Raw genomic sequence first — 22,310 nt, forward strand, 5'->3', positions numbered from 1 at the left:
GATCTGATATATTCAATGCCATAGGCAAATATATAATTAATGTTGTTCAGAAGTTTAAAATATAGTGAAAGTTAAGTTACTATATCATATAGAAATCAGGGATTTATTTGTCAATGACAATTAGTAATTTCTAACCATGATTCAGATAAATTTCTTAATTAGAACATATACATTTTTCAAGATTTTTATTGGTGAATCTGTGTATTTGCTAACTTTTACATTGTCTTCTACATTTCAACATAAGAATACATCCCTGTAAAGTACTAAATAAAAGAAACAAAATAGAATTAAATTATAGTAGTTTACATTCTGCAAGTGTGCACAAACTTTACTTTCATGATAGTCAACCCAAGGATATATGCTAATTATAATGCACTAATCATTTTACCCAAGGAAATGAAGCTGTTAAAATATTCAAAATGACTAAAAAAAAGTTTCATTTGCACTGAGTTTTTACCAGGAGAAATTTGACAGAAGAACGTGTTCTGGGCAATCAATCACGGTTGTCTACAATGGTATTAATCACCTCCTGGGCCAGGATGTTTGTCTTCTCATCTTTGAGGCTTAGATACTTAAAAACTTTCTGCCAAGATGCTCTTCATGTAAATGAACCATATGCTGGAAGTTTACAATGTTGCCAAGATGTTTTTAAGACTTGTTCAAGGTAGAAAGTTTTGCTCATTATGCTTATATTTACTGTAGGAAACTTCCTCTAAGTCCTTAGTAGGACAGTCTAAACGTTCAAAGTTTGGAAAATGAAAATAGCATTTATCACTATAGCTTCTTTCTTACATATGATTTATCAGCATGCAGATATAACAAAGAATGATTTTATTGGGATTTTTTTCCCTAGTTCTCAGAGGGAATAAATACATCAAATGCATGTATTTATCAGTATTAGGTTTTCCTTCTGGGAAAATCTGACATCTATTCAATAGTTGTAATTACATAATTTGATACTATTTTTACTAATATCAAGTGGCTTTTATCCATAAACTGGTTTTTAAATGTTTTATTATTCATTTAATAATTGAAATATTTTGATTTGGTTTCCAAAATAATATTAGGAATTCTTTTCTCAGAATATAGTTTAATACCACCATTCAGTTCCAGTAACATGAGGCTCAAAAAGCAATTGGTGACTAAAAATTAACAATTACTCATTCATATTTGGAAATGAGAGCCTGTATTAGCTGATACATAGTTGACAACATAAAAGACATACTTCAGTTCATGATAAATAAAGTCAGTAGAATTTAGAGCTAATTTCTAAATAAATAATTGTGAGGCAAAATGAATATATAAAATATAATCTCTAAAAAAGGAATCTACAGGGGCGCCTGGGTGGCTCAGTCAGTTAAGTGACCGACTCTTGTTTTTGGCTCAGGTCGTGATCTCCCTCTGATGGGATCAAGACCCATGGGCTCTGTGCTCAGCGCAGAGTCTGCTTCAGATTCTCTCTCCCTCTCCCTCCCACTCCTACTCTCTCTCTCAAATAAATAAAATCTTTTTAAAAATAATAAAAATTAAAAAATAAAAAAGTTATATACATATAAATATTCAGAATGAGGCAGGTAGAATAGGGAAATGTTGGGTACTGCAGAAGGAAAGACAAGGAACAGGGAACTGACCTAACACCTGTTGAGTAACAGAATACTTGTTGCTAGGAGAAGCTACAAGGTTGTGCAACTGCGGCACAAATGCTCATCATCATCCCTCCACTGGGAGCGCTACAGGACTTCCAGTAGATCCAGCCAAGTGCAAACTCAGACTGTGCCTGTGCAGTGACTACCCTAAAGCAGGCCTAATGATATGCAAAGTTCTTTGAAGTCTGCCTGTTCCCCAAACCCTACATAAATATTCCACCCCTTAATTATAACTGCCTATAAGAATCAGAATCCTACATTTATCCCAGGCGACTCAGATCCTCTGAGCGGTCTGCATCCCTGTCCCTAACCTGGAGTGTGTACTTTTGCACTTTTTCTTTTCTTTTTTTTTTTTTTTAAGATTTTATTTATTCATTTGAGAGAGATAAGAGAGAGCACAAGCAGGGGGAGAAGCAGAGGGAGAGGGAGAAGCAGGCTCCCTGCTGAGCAAGGAGCCCGATGTGGGGCTCAATCCTAGGACCCTGGGATCATGACCTGAGCCAAAGGCAGAAGCCTAACTGATTGAGCCACCCAGGCGCCCTGTGCACTTTTGCTTTTCAATAAAACTTCTGCTATGCTCTACTCTGACTTGGCCTTGAACTGTTTCTTGTGGCGCAGTCAAGAACCTGGCACCTGCTGGTGGTTGAGGTCTTGGGGTGGAGAATTCCCCCAGTCTCTGGTGTCAATAAGAAGGCATTTGGTATAAAAGCAAATGTTCATTACACATTTAAGTTTCATGATCTTTTACAGGGAATGGGGAGATAGCTAGATAGAAATTTTATCGCTTTCTATTTGTGTCTGTGTTCAAGAAGTATATTAGTATGTAATTTTTTTTTTTAACCTGTGATGTCCTTATCTAGTTTGGAAATCAAAGTAATACTGGTATCACAGAATAACTTGAAAAGTTTTTGTTTCCAGAACAGGAAAGGCCTAGCCACAGAGCTGCTCCAAAAGTCACAAGGGGACTTCTAGGAGCTCAGCATGAGCACAAAGATTACAGCTTGTCCTTACCTACTTTCAAAGGGTCACAACAAAAGCTCATTAGGCACTCATAAATATATAATACATAAATAAATACAATTATAACAAAAGACATCATGGGTAGGCACATGTGCAGAAGCCAAAATGTAATATAACCACCAGCTGTCAATCACAAATGTCAATCAAAGCCAAATTTACATATGCACAAAGCAACCTAGAGCTTCTCAGTGCCTTTGCCATGCTTGCTCAGGCAGCGGCGCCCTTTCACTCTTGAAAGTGTAGTATACTTATCTATTCAATAAACTCTATCTCCCCTTTCTGGTCTCAGGCCCCTAATTCTTTGGTGCATCTGGGACAAAAACTCAGTGACCAGTAATACTGCATATTCCCATATTGATTTCATAACAGACATGGAATCAGCAGTTATGTTCCTTCTTTCATTTCTAATTTTGATAATTTTTGTTCCCTTTTACCTTCATTAGTCCATCCAGATGTTTAGCAATTTTAGATCTTTCTAAAATTTGATGCCACTGATTTTCTCCATTGTTAATTTGCTTTCTACTTCATTTTCTATGACTCTTGATCTTTGTATCATCCCTTTTGGGAGGTCAAATCTTACCAGATTTGATAAGACTTTGTCCATTATTTACTCAAATATTTTATGCTTCCCCCTCTTCTAGGACTTGTTGTAAGACATAATGTTTAGAAGTTGGGTGAGCAGGAGGAATTCAAAGAAAAACTCCTAGTTCCCTGACACACATTCTTAACTGAGAGGGGAATGAGTCAACTTGCCGTTAGAGTAATTTGAGGTCAACAAATAGTTTCTGACCTAAGGGAATTTCTGTGGGTGTAGAGAGTTGAGGTCCATGGAAATTAAGTTAGAAAGCAAACATAATGACAGTGAAAGTTTTTGCTTCTACATTTGGTGTTATTGTGTGCCATTATTTTTAAAGAAAAACAGTGAATTTTGTGTTTTTATGTTTTCTTAGTGAACTTCCCAGGAAGTATAGTATACATGCTCAAACTTAAAAAGTATTTAAAGATGATGATGAAGTGGATCAAACAAAGGATTGCTGAACTGCTGTGTGTTGGGCTGGTTGATGAACTTTAATCACAATTTTCCCTTTATTTCTGGACTATTTAACTCACAATAATTTCTCAGTATTTGCTATAAATCAGTTTGAGTGTCATGCTTATAATTACATGAAAATATCTAAGAATGAATAATATTTTAAGCATATGATATTAGGACCATAAAATAATAAGATCAGCTTTGTGGAAATATCAAATCTTTTCTATAGTGAATACAGTGTAAATACAGTGAAGAAGAGCTAGTTCTAACATAAAGAAGATAAATACACACATAATAAACCTCATGCTAAAATCTTCCAAAGAACTTAATGTTGGAACCATTATTCTCTTTGTCTCTTTTTCTTTGTTGGTTTTATTCTATGTTATTGTCATATTCTATCTCTTAAGCTTTCTGTTTCCCTTATATACTCAAACACACTTTTCAGGTTGAATAGATTTGTGAAGAATTTGTTTGCCTCCAGTGAGTTTATTGCCTGGAGAAAAGTTGAGATTTTGAAAAGGAAATGTAAACTTTTTCAGTCCAGCTTGATGGGTCTATTATATTTCAAATTTAGAAGAAATGATTCATAAGTTCCTCAGATTGATGGGACTAGCCTACCTGTTTAGCAGAAACTCAGCTGCAGGGCGTCAATTTGGTAGTGGGATTTTTCTCAGTGCAGGTAACATAGATGTTTCCATTCATAGATAAATTTTGTTATGATAACAATAGGCACAACATACTACTCTTCCTATGGTACTGCCACCTCATAAAATAAGTAACATGTATTGAGCGCTTATTACACACTAAGCAATGTTGTAACCATTTTCATGTGTTAACTCATTTAATTCTCACATAAGCAATATGAAGTAAATAACATACACATACCTATTTTATACATGAAAAAAGTGAAGTGCCTGAAGGGTAAGCAGCTTGTCCAAAGTTACACAGTAAGTGAAGGTATTCAGGTTTCAACTCAGACTCTTGTGCTCTAAAGTTCTGTTGGTAATGAAACATAATGGTTAGTTTTATCCTCCCTGAATAGGTGCCACTATTAAAGCTTTAGTGGCTGCCTGAATTAATTGCAGCAGTATTTCTGTGGATAACCTTTGCTCTTTCAGGTTACTGCTATGTAACATATATAAATTTTAAGGCATTTTCAGTAGAAATATTAATTAATATCAGTGATAGTACTTAAAATTTCAGGCAATATTTCTGATTATTGATCTAAATGCAGGGCAATATTAAGCTTCATTTGGATTTTTTTAAGTTTTTATTTAAATTCTACTTAGTTAACATATAGTGTAATATGTGTATTATAAACCAATATACTATATAAACCAATATAGTGTAATACTGGTTTCAGGAGTAGAATTTAGTGATTCATCACTTACATATAACATCCAGTGCCCTCCTAATCCCCATCACCCAGTTAGCCTATCCTCTGACCACCTGCCCTCCAGCAACCCTCAGTTTGTTCTCTATAGTTAAGAGTCACTTATGGTTTGCCTCCCCCTCTTTTTTTTTTCTCCCCTTCCCCTATATTCATCTGTTTTGTTTCTTACATTCCATAAATGAGTGAAATCATATGATATTTGTCTTTTTCTGACTGACTTATTTCACTTAACATAATACTCTGTAGCTCCAGCCACATTGTTGCAAATGGCAATATTTCATTCTTTTTGATGGCTGAGTAATATCCCATTATATAGTGGAATAGATACATAGATATATATCACCTCTTCTTTATCCATTCATCAATTGAGGGATTTTTGGGCTCTTTCCATAATTTGGCTATTGTTGATAATGCTGCTATAAATATCAGAGTGTATGTATCCCTTCAAATCAGTATTTTTGTATCTGTTGGGTAAATACCTAGTGGTACAATGGTTGGGTTGTAGGGTAGCTCTATTCTTAACTTTTTGAGGAACCTCTATACTGTTTTCCAGAGTGGCTGCCCCAGTTTGCATTCCCACCAACATTATAAGAGGTTTCCCCTTTCTCCACAACCTCACCAACATCTGTTGTTTCCTGTGTTAATTTTAGCCATTCTGACAGGTGTGAGGTGGTATCTCATTGTGGTTTGGACTTGTATTTCCCTGACTGATGAGTGATATTGAGCATCTTTTTATGTGTCTGTTAGCTATCTGTATGTCTTCTTTGGAAAAATGTCTATTCATGTGTTCTATCCATTCCCTAACTGGGTTATTTGTTTTTTGGGTGTTGAGTTTGATCAATTCTTTATAGACTTTGGACACTAAGCCTTTATCAGATATGTCATTTACAAATATCTTCTCCCATTGTGAAGGCTGCATTTTACTTTTGTTCATTGTTTCCTTCACTGCACAGAAGCTTTCTATCTTGATGATATCCCAAAAGTTCATTTTTGCTTTTGTTTCCCTTGCTTCCGGCAGCATGTCTAGTAAGAAGTTGCTACAACTGATGTCAAAAAGGTTACTACCTGTGTTCTCCTCTATGATTTTGATGGTTTCCCACTTCACATTTAGGTCTTTGATCCATTTTGAATTTATTTTTGTATACAGTGTAAGAAAGTGGTCCAGTTTCATTCTTTTGCATGTAGCTGTCCCGTTTTCCCAACACCACTTATTGGAAAGACTGTCTTTTTTCACTGGATATTCTTTCCTGCTTTGTGGAAGATTAGTTGACCATATAGGTGTGGGTCTACTTCTGTTTTTTTTGTATTGTTCCATTCATCTATGTGTCTGTTTTTTTGTGCAAGTAGCATACTGTCTTAATGACTACAGCTTTGTAATATAGCTTGAAACCAGGAATTGTGATGCCTCCAGCTTTGCTTTTCTTTTTCAGGATTACTTTGGCTATTCGGGGTCTTTTGTGGTTCCATACACATTTTAGGAATGCTCTATGAAAAATGCTGGTGGTATTTTGATGGGGATTGCATTAAATGTGTAGATTGCTTTGGTAGTATGGACATTTTAACAATATTTGTTCTTCCAATTCATGAACATCAGATGTTTGTGTCATCTTAAATTTCTTTCATAAATGTTCTATAGTTTTCAGAGTACAGATCTTTTACCTTTTTGGTCCTAGATATCTTATGGTTTTGGGTGTAATTATAAATGGGATTGATTCCTTGATTCCTCATTCTGCTGCTTCATTATTGGTGTGTAGAAATGCAATAGATTTCTGTACATTGATTTTGTATCCTGTGACTCTGCTGAATGCATGTATAAATTCCAGCATTTTTTTTAAGTCTTCTGTGTTTTCTACATAGAGTATCATGTCCTCTGCAAATCATGAAAGTTTGACTTCTTCCTTGCTGATTTGGATGCCTTTTATTTCATTTTGTTGTCTGTTTGCTGAAGCTAGGACTTCTAGTACTGTTGAATAACAATTGTGAGAGTGGACATCCCTGTCTTGTTCCTGACTTTTTAGAGGAAAAGCTCTTAGTTTTTACCTATTGAGGGGATATTAGCTATGAGTCTTTCATATATGGCCTTTATGATGTTGAAATATGTTCCCTCCATCCCTACTTGTTGAGGGTTTTTATCAAGAATAGATGCTGTATTTGTCAAATATTTTTCTGCATCTATTGAAAGGATCATATCTTTTCTTTTATTAATGTGGTGTATCACACTGATTGGTTTGTGTATATTGAACCACCCTTGCAGCCCAGGAATAAATCCCACTTGATTGTGGTGAATGATTCTTTTATTTTTTTAAGATTTTATTTCTTTATTTGACAGAGAGAGAGACAGCGAGAGAGGGAACACAAGCAGGGGGAGTGGGAGAGGGAGAAGCAGGCTTCCTGTGGAACAGGGAGCCTGATGCGGGGCTCAATCCCAGGACCCTGGGATCATGACCCGAGCCGAAGGCAGACACTTAATGACTGAGTCACCCAGGCGTCCATGCTGAATGATTCTTTTAATGTACTTTGGATTTCATTTGCTAGTATCTTGTTGAGAATTTTTGCATCCATGATCCTCAGGGATATTGGCCTATAATTCTCCTTTTTAGTGGCATTTTTGTCTGGTTTTGTAATCCAGGTAATGCTGGCTTTGTAGAATGAATTCAGAAGTTTTCCTTCCATCTTTATTTTTTGGAACAGTTTGAGAAGAATAGGTATTAACTCTTCTTTAAATATTTGGTAGAAGTGCCCTGGGAAACCATCTGGCCCTGGACTTTTGTTTGTTGGGAGTTTTATTAGTGATTCAATTTCTTTGCTGGTTATGGTTCTGATCAAATTTTCTATATCTTCCTATTTAAGTTTTGGTAGTTTATGTGTTTCTAGGAAGTTATCCATTTTCTTCCAGATTGCCTAATTTGTTTGCGTATTAATATTCTCTTATAATTGCTTGTATGTCTGCGGTGTTGGTTGTGATCCCTCCTCTTTTATTTGTGATTTTATTTATTTGGGTCCTTTCTCTTTTCTTTTTGATAAGTCTGGCTAGGGGCTTATCAATTTTATTAATTCTTTCAAAGAACCAGCTCCTAGTTTCATTGATCTGTTCTACTGTTTTTGTTTGTTTGTTTGTTGTTTGTATATCATTTACTTCTGCTCTAATCTTTATTATTTCCCTTCTGCTGGCTTTAGGCTCTATTTGCTGTTCCTTTTCTAGCTCCTTTAGGTATAAGTTTAATTTGTATATTTGAGACTTTTCTTGCTTCTTGAGGTAGGCCTGCATTTCAGTATACTTCCCTCTTAATGACCACTTTTGATGCATCCCAAAGATTTTGGACTATCCTGTTTTTATTTTTTTTTTATTTTGTCTTTAATTTCATGGTTGACCCATTCATTCTTTAGTAGGATGTTCTTTAATCTCCATGCATTTGTGGCCTTTCCAAAGTTTTTCTTGTGGGTGACTTCAAGTTTCACAGTATTATAGTCTGAAAATAAGCATGGTATGATCTCAATCTTTTTGTACTTGTTGAGGTCTGATTTGTGACCCAGTTTGTGATCTATTCTGAAGGATGTTCAGTGTGCATTGGAGAAGAATGTGTATTCTGCTGCTTTAGGATGAGATGCTCTGAATATATCTGTTAAGTACATATGGTCCAGTATGTATTTCAAAGCCCTAGTTTCCTTGTTGATTTTCTGCTTAGATGATCTGTCCATGGCTGTAAGTCGGGTGTTAAAGTCCTCTACTATTATTGTATTGTTATCAATGAATTTCTTTATGTTTCTTTATATATGATTTATATATCTGGGTGCTCCCAATTGGGGGTCATAAATATTTACAATTGTTAGATCTTCTTTTTGGGTAGACCCCTTTATTATGATATAGTGCCCTTCTTCGTCTTTTGTTACAGTCTTTTGTTTAAAATCTACTTTGTCTGATATAAGTATGACTACTCTGGCTTTCTTTTGGTGTCCATTGGCATGATAAATGCTTTTCCATCCCTTCACTTTCAATATGTAGGTGTCTTTAGGTCTAAAATGAGTCTTTTATAGGCAGCATATAGATGGGTCTTGTTGTTTTTTTTTTTGTTAGTTGTTTATTTATCAAGAAAAACTATTCCATAAGCCAGTATTCATGTTTCATAGTTCAGAACACAGGTCAGTGACAGACTTCAATGGAACTCAACCCAAAGAAATTCTTTACATTACCAAATCACTTTGCACTCTGAAAGATACCAGCCTTCTTCATCTCCTCAAAATCTTTCATGGAATCTAATTTCTGTAGAAATCTGCATATGCCTTCTTTCTTGGTTCGGCCACAGCAAACTTATAGAAAGCTGCAACCCCCAGGGATACAGCGAACGCTCCAACAATATGAAATCGCAGACGCTTGGCCAGAAGGCCTCGCATCTGAGGTTTCGTCAAAGCACTGGAAGTCATGGTAGTTATTCTCCTCAACACCAACCTCCCTTGTTTTTTTTTTTTTTTTAATCCATTCTGATACTTATGTCTTTTGATTGGAGCATTTCGTCCATTTACATTCAGAGTGATTACTGATAGTTATGAATTTAGTGCCATTGTATTACTTGTGGTCATTATATCCAGTTTTTTTTTTTTTGATCTTGATTATAGTGTTTTTTTTTTTTTATTTCAGCCTGACTACTTTTTAGGTCTTTTATCTCTGTGGTAAGGGACTCCCTGGTGTCTTCTGTGCTTTCTCAAGCCCTGCTAGTCACCTTATGATTGTTATTATAAAATCTGGTTCAGACAAATTGCTTATATCTGTTTTGATTAGATCCCTGGCAATGACTTGTTGTTGTTCTTTCTTTGTGGGTGAATTCCTCCACCTTGGCATTTTGTCTAGGTCTCTGTCTTCTGTGTGTTAGTAAAGCCGATTATGTTTCCTTCTCGTCAGAGTAATGGCTATATTAAGAAGAGCTCCTACACTGTCCAGGGACTGGCACTTCAGGAAGTGTCTCTGGTGTATGCCATGTGCACTCTGCTGTTGTGTTTTGGATGCTCTTTCCCACAGGTCAGTCTTCTACAGAGTTCCTCCTTGCCTGCAATGGAGAGTGTTTGGATCTTGTCCAGTGTGTGGCGAATTTTAACTAGGTGTGTTTTAGTCTGCTTGTTAAAGAGAGGCTAGGAAAAAAAAAAAAAAAAGAAGAAGAGATTTGGCTTATTAACCTGTATTTTGGTAGATTTTTCTAGAAGTAGCACTGAGAAACCCAGAATCACCATCCACAACCCAAATCAATTACCACAGTTGCTGTAATAGACTGGAGATGATGATAACCATCTCCTTGGTTGAACTGTAATTTTTAACACCAGGAAAGCGTACAAAAAAAGCACGGAGATGACGAAGAAATAAATGTTACTCAAATTGGATTTATGTGAATTAAAAAAAAAAGAGAGAGAGAGAGAGAGAGGCTAGATCCTATTTCCCCTAAAACTTAAGCATTGCAGCATTCTATGGTCACTAGACTTTGTGCATGAGGAGGGTTGGGCTGGTCTTTTTGGGGAAGGGCCTGCTGCCACTCTGACTCTCAGGCACACTTGCCCTAGTTCAGAAGCACCTGCAGAGTGCAGGGAGTCAGGGCTTGGTGTAAGCACTGTGGGGTGCTGTGCTGCTCACTGAGGGCCATCAGTGCAGATGGGCCAGGGAAAAATGGTGTCAGCTCGCTCTCTCACTGGCGAGGGAAGTTTGCACTCTCCCCTGTTCTGGAAGCCTTCACAGATGAGTGAACAATCTCTCCTCATTAGTCCCAGGCATCCCTCAGAGCCCTGCTTTCACCCTGTCCTGTGTCTGCGCCGTCTGCCTGCCTGCTTGCCGGCACAGTGCTCTAGTGTTTTATCTCAGGCATGCCAGCTGGGTTTCAAAACTCTAAATTTTAGGGACCCCACATGGACCATGCTGATCCTCTGGGGGAGGGTCTTGCCACTTTGTGGCTGGTTCTGGTTTATCCCAGAAAGCCAGCTGCAGGAATGCACAGGGTCTTGGAGTTTATGGTAACGCACAGCAAAAAGTCAGTGTCTAGGTTAGCTGCCCTCAGCAGGCATGTCTGCTTATATGCTAATGAACGGGGCAGCTCAAAGGCACCTGCCAACTCTTTTGTCCCTGGAGAGGTAGGGCCATCTCTCCCACATGCACTCAAAGAAAGGGGAACTGTCTCTCCCAGTGCAACCCAGGTGATCCTCACACCACACTGTCTGCTCCCAGCCTCTGCCCTCCTTCTCCAGAGGAGCACCTCTATGCCTGCCAGCCTCCACCCAGTGATAGCATGGACTTCTAAAACTTCAGTCTTTGAGCTACGTTGCTTGTAAGAACTTGGAATAATCAGCCTTTCTCTTTTTCCCCTGTCCATGGTTTTGGGGAAGTGTTTTTCTTGTGCAATGCCCTGTGCTCTGTTCACTCTCTCTCTTTCTCTCCTCTCTCCCTATCAGAGCTCCCTCTCCTCTAAGCATCAGTGATTCTTTTCTTCTCCAAATCATGTCTTCACATCTTCTTCCTTCCACGATGTCGTCTCTTCTCCCTCTAGCTGTGCAGTTTGTTTTCTCAGTCTTCAGATCAATTTCCTGGATGTTCAGAATTATTTGATATTTATCTAGCTGTGTTCTAGGCATGAGGCAAATATAAGGTTCTCCTACTACTCTGCCATCTTAACTCCGCAGCTTCACGGGGATTATTTGAACCAGTGATATCTGACTTCTTGCCCAACTGCACATGAATAAGTATATTTAAGATTTAGTTTGTTGATGATATATGTTTTATAAGGAAGCACTGTCTTATTTATAATAGCCAAATAACTGATATTCTGTGGTTCATTAGTAAATGATTCATTTTAAACACAATCCACTTGCTTTTCCCATTAAATGGCTGCAATAAGCAAGTTGGGCATATCACTTTATACCATATCTTCATGTATTAACTTTGATATCTCACACAAGGATCATGAAGTATTTGCCTTAAGTGGGGGACATAAAATCAATGGTTTACCTCATTTAAAAATTATTTAGGCACACCCTTTTAAATTTTATATATTTAGGAGAATTAGATCCCAAAGTAGCAATAGTCAAATGTCTGTTCTTAAATACCTGAGCCATGATGAGTATGGTACTCAAATGGTCTACAGAGACTAAGTAATAAAAAGAATGACTTAACTGGTAAGGATCATCATGATGTCCCAAGTACTATATTATAATTGAGTTTACTAAGGTCTTAATAGATTTTTATAATGATCTTAAAATGAACAAACAAAATGGGAAGGCAATTTAGATCTGTTAAACATCTTGTCTACTTTATCCTCAATAGAATGTTAGTAGTTCTCTCTGATTTTCTAAACCTAAGCAGCTAACAGACTCAGAGCCTCTTGAGCTCTAAACCATAGCTAAGAAATACGTACTTAGGTTTTTTCTCCTCTCCCTTCCAAAAGGGACTTCCAGTTCATTGTCGTGATGAATAAATGCTGTGGAAAGGGAAATAGCCACAGTTTTCAAGAATTACTGATACTATCTCTGAAGTGATACTACCATTTGGACCCCAATTACCACTGTGTTTTGAAAACAAGAAGACTAGAATCACTATATGCATGCATGAAGACCCTTTAGTGCCCTCACCTCAGATTGTAACTTTTACTGAAATACTGATTCTCATCAAGATCTACCTATATGCCCTTCATGCTATAAATGGTAGTTTGGATCTTTTGTGTGTGGATCTTTTGGGGAGAAAAAAAAAAGACCTATAAAATAGTTTATTCAATCAACTTTAAAAGGAAATATGTTCAGATAAAATATGAAAGAATAAGAGAGAAATAGACAACCAGAAAAGATTTAAAAAATAAATATTAAAATATATTATTTTGCTCACTCACTATAAATTCAAATAACTTGGGCAAATTGGAAAATTTCCTGGGAAACCATGATTTACCAAAAATTTAACAGAAGAAATGGCCTGGGTGAGATTTATGTAAAAGAATTAGAGAAAGTTGTGCAAGAGATTCCCTAAAAAAAATAATAAAATTCATAAACCATAAACCATCTCATAGAAGGATTCTCCTTACTGAGAGCTCATTGAAATGTTATTTAAACTATTAGAAACAGTGAAAGAAAAATTCACTCAGATTTTTAAAGCAACTACCTTTTTGAAACCAAAACAAATATTACCCAAATAAATACAATTATAATCTTGGTTATGAATATTGTAGTGACCTCTCAAAAGATATTTCTACCCCACAACTGTGTATGTGACCTCATTTAGAAAGAGGGCCTTTGTGGGCACCTGGGTGGTTCAGTTGGTTAAGTGTCTGCCTTTGGCTCAGGTCATGATCCTAGGGTTCTTGGGATGCAGTACCATGTCAGGCTCCTTGCTTAGTGGGGAGCCTACGTGTTCTCCCTTTGCCTCTCCCTGTGCTCCTGCTCTCTCTCTCTCTTTAAAATAAATAAATAAAACCTTAAAAGAAAAAAAAAAGAGGACCTTTGCAGGTGTAATTCATTAAAAGATAGTGATATGAAATCATCTTGGATTACTTCAGTGATTCCTAAATGCTTATGAGAGAAAGGACGAGAAATATTTGAGACACAGAGGAGAAGAACATGGTAAAACAGATATAGAGATTATAGTATGCAGCCAGAAGCCAAGGAGTGCCTCCAGCCACCAGAAGAAGAGGCAAGGACTGGAATCTCTTCTAGAATTTCTGGAGGGAGTGTGGCCGAGCCAATATCTTGATTTCAGACATTTAGCCTCCTGAACAGTGAAAGATTACATTTCTGTTAAGCCATTCAGTTTGTGGTAATATGCTATGAATGTTGACATAAGTATTTTTACTAAAATATTAACAGCAGAATTTATCACTTGATTAAAAAGATAATTCATCATAGCCAAATAGTATTTGTTATATAAATGCAAAGATGGTAAAATATTAGAAAATGTATTTATATAGTCATTATTTTCATATTTTAAGGAAAACATATAATAAAAATAATACAAAAAAAGAATAATACAAAGAAACATGTACATAATACCTAGCTGTATTCAAAGTAATTTACAGGTTACATAATCATTGTTATGATTATTATCTTATGAGGTAGGTTTATATTATTTCTATTTTATAATAGGAAACTGAAAGAAATATAAAGTAAAGCAAGGTTTAATTTCACAATGATTGTGTAGCCAATAGATGGTGAAGTTGAGTTTTGAATCTAACATGGCTGGCTCCAAAGTCCCTGTATTATAACACTATGGTATTATCATCTCCAGGGATACTGAAATGGGATTTGACCGAATTCAATAATCAATCTTGCTTAAAACACTTGATTTATCATGATTAAATACATAGTTACTTAATTTTTTAAGTGAACGAAATTTTCATTTTAATACTGATATTCAAATTACAGATATACATTATGATAATTTTATAGCATTTCATTACTTATTATTTTAGAAAGATTTATAAATAATACATTTCATTTTCTTTAACACTTTTTTTCTTTTGATGGGCTTTTTTAAAAATTTTATTATGTTATGTTAATCACCATACATTACATCATTAGTTTTTGATGTAGTGTTCCATGATTCATTGTTTGCATATAACACCCAGTGCTCCAGTCAATACATGTCCTCTTTAATATCCATCACCAGGCTAACCCATCCCCCCACCCCCTCCCCTCTAGAACCCTCAGTTTGTTTCTCAGAGTCCATAGTCTCTCATGGTTCGTCTCCCCCTCCAATCCCCCCCCCTTCATTTTTCCCTTCCTACTCTCTTCTTCTTTTTTTTAACATTTAACGTATTATTTGTTTCAGAGGTACAGTCTTACACAATTCACAGTGCTCACCATAGCACATACCCTCCCCAATGTCTATCACCCAGCCACCCATCCTTCCCACCCAACAAAACCAAAAGACAACTGACAGAATGGGAGAAGACATTTGCAAATGACATTTCAGGTAAAGGGCTAGTATCCAAAATCTATAAAGAACTTATCAGACTCAACACCCAAAGAACAAATAATCCAATCAAGAAATGGGCAGAAGACATGAACAGACATTTTTCCAAAGAAGACATCCAAATGACCAACAGACACATGAAAAAGTGCTCAACATCGCTTGGCATCAGGGAAATCCAAATCAAAACCTCAGTGAGATACCACCTCACACCAGTCACAATGGCTAAAATTAACAAGTCAGGAAATGACAGATGTTGGCGGGGATGCAGAGAAAGGGGAACCTTGCTACACATAGTTACTTAATTTGAGAAAAGATATCAACTTCAATCCCCAAAGCAGGATAATCCTGAAAATGGAAGAGCCAAAGTCATTCCTATTATAAGTAGGAGTAAACAAGCATACCCACTATTCCTGATATTAACATAGTATTATTATACTGGAGGCACACACATAAAAATAAGGCAAGATAAAGATATGTAAAATATAAAAATTTTCTGATATCTATCTATATATATCAGAAATATATATAATTATGTTTCTGCTTAATTCCCACTTTTACTCTCTCCCTTACCAATAAAACCAGTGCAAGAACATTGCTCACTGCAGAGTGTCTGCACTGTTGTCATTACAAGAATAAGATGAGCCATGAACACAGTTTTAGAGCTTAAGTATGACTAAATGGATTATATAATATAAATGAGATTATACTACCCAGGCCTTTGTCCTGGTTGCCATGGAAATGGGACCCTCTCTTCATGTTAATAAAATTATAGTTAAATTAGAAACATGACAATGAGTAAAGAACATGCAAGGATAGAACAATACATGATTTAATTCCAACTTAGGGAAAAAGAATTGGGGAGGCATGTGGAGTTATTTATGTAGCAGAATAAAGATTAAATCAGAAGAAAATGTTGGATTCTGAATAAATGAGTTAAATGAAAGAAGAAAAATAAAATGTGCAGTCTCCAAAGGGAATGCACTGAGCCAGAATGCTCTAGAGTTCTGTGGGGTCTGTAAGCCTATCACAGAGCTGCCGGCTTTGGTTGTGGTGAGTACGCATAAACAAGCGTGTGTGGGTACACATTGCCTCATGTGCCGACTGACTTCATTACTAAGTGGAAAGAAACACTAGAGTAAACAAAGCAAATGAGAAAAATGTGTTACCTTCTCACAACCTGAAGAGTCCTCCACATATATTCAAACCTCTCATTACTTATTTTCCACTGACACTAGGCAGTGAAGGGACATATCAGCTATTCTCAAGTCTTAAAGTTAGTCATAACCGTAGTTTAGACCATACTGGCAAGATGTGATCACTTGCAATAGCTCACCCCAGGCTACTAATTTTGCCAGGTTGTTGGGTTGTGTTATTTTGTTTAATTTATCATAATTGAGAGAAGGTGATCATGATTAGATTTGTGCATTCCAAAATAAAGGCATAATGTCTTTAAAAAGACTCAGATTATTTCATTTTCTTCATAGCCTCAGTGCAGTGGTAAAAATATACTAATGGAAAGATTGACTAAAATGGAGATTTAAAAAATCAAATAACTTTTAATTAGTCTGCAAGATATTTGTATATTTTATTGCAATGGTGTTTCTTAGGAGCTTATTTCTGTAGATATCAGTCTATATGCCATAGATATTCTAGGTGAGTAAAGAATCGTTGTGTCTGTAATAGAGATTTTTTATTAGAAACAAAAAAAAAATGGTTTGCCCAGTTTCAGTATGAAAGCGGTTCCAGGAGTTTCCCAAAGAAACATTCAATTTCAATTGAAATTTTTCTTGATATATTTCCAGATAAGCCAATGACATTCTGTTAACATCCAATAAAATAGAAAAAACAGAGTAACTGAACATATAAAATATTTATTATAGTCTAAGTTATAATAACAGGCACTGTTATTTCTTTACTATTCTGAATATTTAGGCAATAAAAATCAAATAGGTTGTTATGATAGCCTATGATATCATAAGTGCATGATGAATGATTAATCCTCATCGTACAACCTGATTATCATAATATGACCCCATATTGTATAGCACATGGTGCCTTCTCACAAATTCCAATTAGGCAGAAAAGAAAGAATATATTCGATGATTTGAATTATATGAGCAACATAGAATATGTTAAATATGCAATATACAGAGTTTAGATAAAAGCAATAAGTAAATGACAATTGTCACTAGCACAATCTTTGGAAAATAAAATTCAAGTTATATACCATGACATCATAAACAAATGGGCAGACAAGTTAATTCTACCATAGAAAATCTAATGCTGTTTTATGAAAGACAGTGCAATAGAACAACTGTATTGATTTATTAGTTCATCAAGAAATATTTATTTGTCAGATTGAGGTAGGTGCTGGGGATATAATCTTATGTAAACATATGTCCTTATAGAGAAAAATGCAAAACTAAGCAATTATAATCAGCTGAATAAATACAATGATAAAATACATTCAGGGTGCTACAGGGGGCGACTAGCATTGAAGGAGGATTCTCTTCAATATATGGAGAAAGCAGTTGATGCATAATTTCTAAAATTATGGAAAATACACTGGAATTTCTCATAGCAGTATGAAATCTTATACATGTTTGAAATAGATGCCTTATAATATATTTTCATTCAGAAAGAACATTACGTATGAAGTGTTCTCCATGGGCTGAAGACGAACAGGGCCTGTGGCAGAGAAACCACTCAGGGAAATCTGCAATAATTCATTCAAAATATACATAATAGATATTCTTTGTGTTTGATGCTGTGCTTAGCACTAAGCATAGAGTTGAAAACAGTACATTCCCTCAGAAGCTTACACTATATCAGTACAATAAACATTAAGCAAAAATGAAAACACAAACATATATGGCTGGGTTATATCACTAAGTAGTAAGCAAATACTATCTCTGATGTTCCCCCACCTCTCACACTTGTAACACATGATATTTTCCCTCCATCAGTCCATACTAGGTGATGGAAAGCAAGGTCAAAACTGCAAAGTTTAAGACCAAGAAACTGGCTTTTTTTTATTGTTTTTGCCTTGGAAAGGACAGATAAATTAAGTTTTAGAAGAAAAAGAAAGAGAAATAAATAAAAACAAAGGGTAAAAGGAGAGCAGGCAGATGATAAAGGTGAGAACCATCTATCAAAGAGAAAACAGAAGCAGAGTAGAGAAGACCAAAGGACAAAGTATGTTCCAGTGTGTCTCTGATTCCTCCCCCACCTCTTCATCTACCACATAACCTGTCACCAGTGAACAATCTACTATCAGAGGGTACTGGAAACCTGTAAGCCTCTGTGAAACACAAAGTCACAACTTAAAAACTGTATGTGTAGTTGCCAGACAATAGTATCCTCAGGCCCCGGTGTTCCAAGAAAAAACCTGTAAGGGATTTTCCTATGAGCAGAACCCTGGAATATCCTCTCTTGCTTTTCTTAAATACACAGGGGAAAAAATGAAAAGCACCATAAAGGAAAAAGAATAAAATACTTGGAAAGATAATATCTGGGTAGAGGCAGGTTATTTGCATATATTGGAGAATCAAGGAATGGCAGACTAGTAAAACAAGAATATTCAAGTGCCATTTAGAATGAAGAGATTTTTAAGATAGAAGACACATATTGAAGAACTTCAGTGATACTGGAAAACAGTAATTTAAAAAAACTGAAATAATGTTGATGGGGCTCCATTAGAGGAAGAAACAAATGATTCTAAAATAATAAGGGTCAAATCAGGAATTGGAATTTACTCTAAGTGCTGACCAAATCTGTGAAAGGTCTGAGATTACATTCTTCTTTCAAACTAACAAGTGAGCCTGCTGAAGTTCCATGGATGCTGGCGGAAGATACAAAGCTCCTGCATCTGAGACAAAAGATTTGCTTACAGCACAGAAGTCAGCATTCGCGTCATTCTTCCCTGCCTCTTAAGTCCCCAGGGGCACCGAAGAAGCAGGTCAGGCGGACACTGTCCACACGGTGGGTTTCTGTCACAGCTAAGCATCCCCAAGTTTAGGAAACCCCGATTTTGTAAAGGAGGATACTAACAAACCTGACTCATCTTTGCCACAGGTGAGTCGGGACAGAAAATAAATATTTCCTCTTCTCCCAGAAGAAAAGACACCATCATCCAAGGCTGTTTGCTATACACACATCTTTGGAAAGTTCTTTAGGAACAAAAGATAGTAGGAGACCTGCAGAAATATCATCGAGAACTGTTCATGAGACATTGCAAGCTATTTTAATTAGGTGAGTTATAAGAGACAATATATCTACATCTATATCTATCTATCTATCATCTATCTATCTTTTAAGTGAGCACTTCCTGTGTGAAGGGATTAATTAGATTGTTGGAGGACAAAAGTGATGGAGAAATCAGTTTGCAGGCCAATGAGCTCCATGTGATTAGTGATTGTGACTGCTGCATGGAACCCATAGAGAAGATGATGGTTGTTTATACAAGTAAGTGGAATAAGGATTTACCATTATTAAGACCACACATAGGTTCCTATCTGGAGAACTTGGAGAAGGTAGTAGAACTGAAAGTAATAGAAAGAAGTCACAGGAACAAAGGTGGATTTGAAAGGGGGTGGGTGTGAGGAATTAAGACTTATGAATTTAGCTTTAATAATGATATAATTTAAAAGCTTACACGCATATGCTTTTTCTAAATGTCACTAAGCATATGAAAAAATAAAGTCATCCTGTTACTAAATTGAGCAATTTTCATTTAAAAAATCATCCTGTTTGACTGAGAATTACAATCTGATTAAAACTCCCAAATAATCAAATGTTCTTTTTAAACTTTTTTTATGTCCGTTATGTATAATAGATACTCTTTAAAGTTGTGCAACTGACTTAAAATTAAAAATGGGAAAATGGAACCATGTAGAAATAACTCAAATAAAGAGTAATTATTATTTGCAGAAGAATGTTTGTAGAGATTATGGGAGTTATAATTTCCAAAAATCTGGGTCTTTATCTTATTAAAATATTATTGCATTAGTAGAACTTAGGGTAGATGTTGACTTTTTTCTTTACCTAAAGATATGCCATGAAATATTCTTTAGTGTTTAGCTAAAGAAAATTTTATCCATAATTCTAATTACCTGATTAAATACTTTAAAGCCAACTTAAGTGCCAATATCCCTAAAAGTGTGGAATTAACCATGTCAAAAGCTTTAAGATGATTTTTAGCACAGAATGGTGAGCATGTCACATCCTATTCATAATGTAACATGATTAAATTGTATATTATCATCTAATGGGGAAAGAAAGGAGAAAAAAAGAAGAAAGTTTAAAATAGAATAGTCTCTTGTTATTCTTGTGTTTCCTTGACTCTTGTTCCTCTAGGACATCTGAAGATATTTAGTTTCATTGTTCTCTCATGAATATTTCAGTTCCAAATGGTTGAATGTTCTCTTTACTAGTCCATTTAAATTGCAGCACAAATATGTTTTTTATGTGTGTTTCTGGGAGACTTGGTGATGTAGGGATTTTCCTTTTTTTTTATATGATGAAACAATAGATTATATAGAGACTATAACAGTTGTTTAAGATTGCACTAGAATAGATACATCACATGTTTTCTTTAATGTGTAATAATGAAATAGCTACTTTATTTTAGTAATCATATGGAATAATAGTTTTCAAACATTCAAAGCATTAGTGCACATGAAGAGGTTTAAATTAGATCATTCTTTACTTCCTTCTATAAGAAATTTCCTTTGTGTCTCTACACACAAGTCTTCAAAGGGTTGAAAGGGCATATGAAGTGTTCCCTTATTATTGTACTTACTTACACTTTTGTGTGAAATATAGCATGAATAAAAATGGCCTTAAAGCCCTGGCTCTATGAATATAAAAATTTTTTATTTGACTAGAAATAATTTAATAAATATTTATGGCACATTTTTGTACACATAAACGCTGATTCTCATATCTCTTTATATAATTAAGATAATCTAGGTGAATAAGAGGAAGCAGATATTATGACGTCATGTTAATATGTAGAGGAACATTGTGGAATTAATAAAAATCCTCTAAGGATTTTTCAAAACTACTCATCTTGATGTACATTTTCAAGCCCAAATCCAAAATGCATAGCCAATTGCATATTAGTTCCAACATGATTTATTTTTAAATATGAAGAAGGAAAAATTAAACACTGACAATAATTACATCCAAATTTGAGTTACTAAATAAATGAAACTAGTAAAACATCACAAGAAACACAATAGAAAGAATAGATTAAGATATCTGGAAGCAATAAAAATATACACACTAATATTGGCTGTGCTGCTAACAGATTTTTCTCTGAGCACAATATGTTTCTATGATTTACCCACATGATCATTCACATGGTATCAACATGCATGCCTACCAGTTACTTAGAGATCAGAGAAATGGTATTAATGTACTATTTAAAGAAAACTATGTGAAACTTTTATCCTCAGGGTATAGGATTAAAAGGAAATAACTTTATAGCAGTTACAAAAGTATTTAGAGTTTTAAAACATTTCTTTTATTAACTCTTTTAAGAATTCAAAAAGTGAAAATTGGTTATCTCATTTTTATATAATTTATTGTATGAGTCACTTTGCAAGAAAACACTGGGTCTAAAAGAAAAATCTTCCCATAGGGAAAAAAGAAAAAAGAAAAACAAACTTGTTGACTATAGGAGATGCCTCTTTGTACAATGTTCTTAACCTATAGTTTGGTCAAAGGTCATGGACATCATCTTAGTAGAGGCTTATTACTGCTGATGCAATGTATGCATGAGGCTTACTACTATAAGATACGCCTGTAGTATGAACACTAGTTCCTTCTCTCATAGTCTGAGAATATGTATCTCAAATAAACCACTTTGTTCTAGAGCAATGCTTGAAAAATGTTAGAGGGACAAAATTTTAAAATCTTGAATAACTTTTATGCATTCACTATATGAATTTCATGCATTGGTCCTTTCAGAACCTTTTGTGTATAAATTTTAAATATTTGTTAATTAGCGCTAGAGAAAATACAGCATTGCAAATTTTAATACACAATTCTGGCTACCATTTTTCATAAAACTCAAAACACTACAGAGGATATGAAATAAAAGATACAACTTCAGCTGCTGGGTGGCTCAGTTGGCTAAGCGTCTGCCTTTGGCTCAGGTCATGGTCCCAGGGTCCTGGGATCGAGTATCACCTCGGGCTCCCTGCTCAGCGAGGAGTCTGCTTTTCCCTCTGACCCTCCCCCATCTCATGCTCTCTCTTTCTTTCTCTCTGTAATAAATAAATGAAATCA

General features: G+C 35.4%; 1 long non-coding RNA gene across 1 annotated transcript in view; it reads right to left on the reverse strand.

Moving 5' to 3' along the window:
• Window positions 1–4,584: 4,584 nt before the first annotated feature.
• Window positions 4,585–22,310, reverse strand: part of LOC141372498 (uncharacterized) — a 91,310-nt gene continuing 73,584 nt past the window's right edge. The window contains exon 3 of the long non-coding RNA XR_012377762.1: window positions 4,585–4,695. This is a non-coding gene — a long non-coding RNA (uncharacterized lncRNA). The remainder of the gene's footprint in view (window positions 4,696–22,310) is intronic.

Source organism: Callorhinus ursinus, unplaced genomic scaffold (genome assembly GCF_003265705.2).
Source record: "Callorhinus ursinus isolate GAN/ISIS: 27379988/994484 unplaced genomic scaffold, GSC_fseal_2.0 scaffold4, whole genome shotgun sequence".
In the NCBI taxonomy this organism is placed as follows: domain Eukaryota; kingdom Metazoa; phylum Chordata; class Mammalia; order Carnivora; family Otariidae; genus Callorhinus; species Callorhinus ursinus.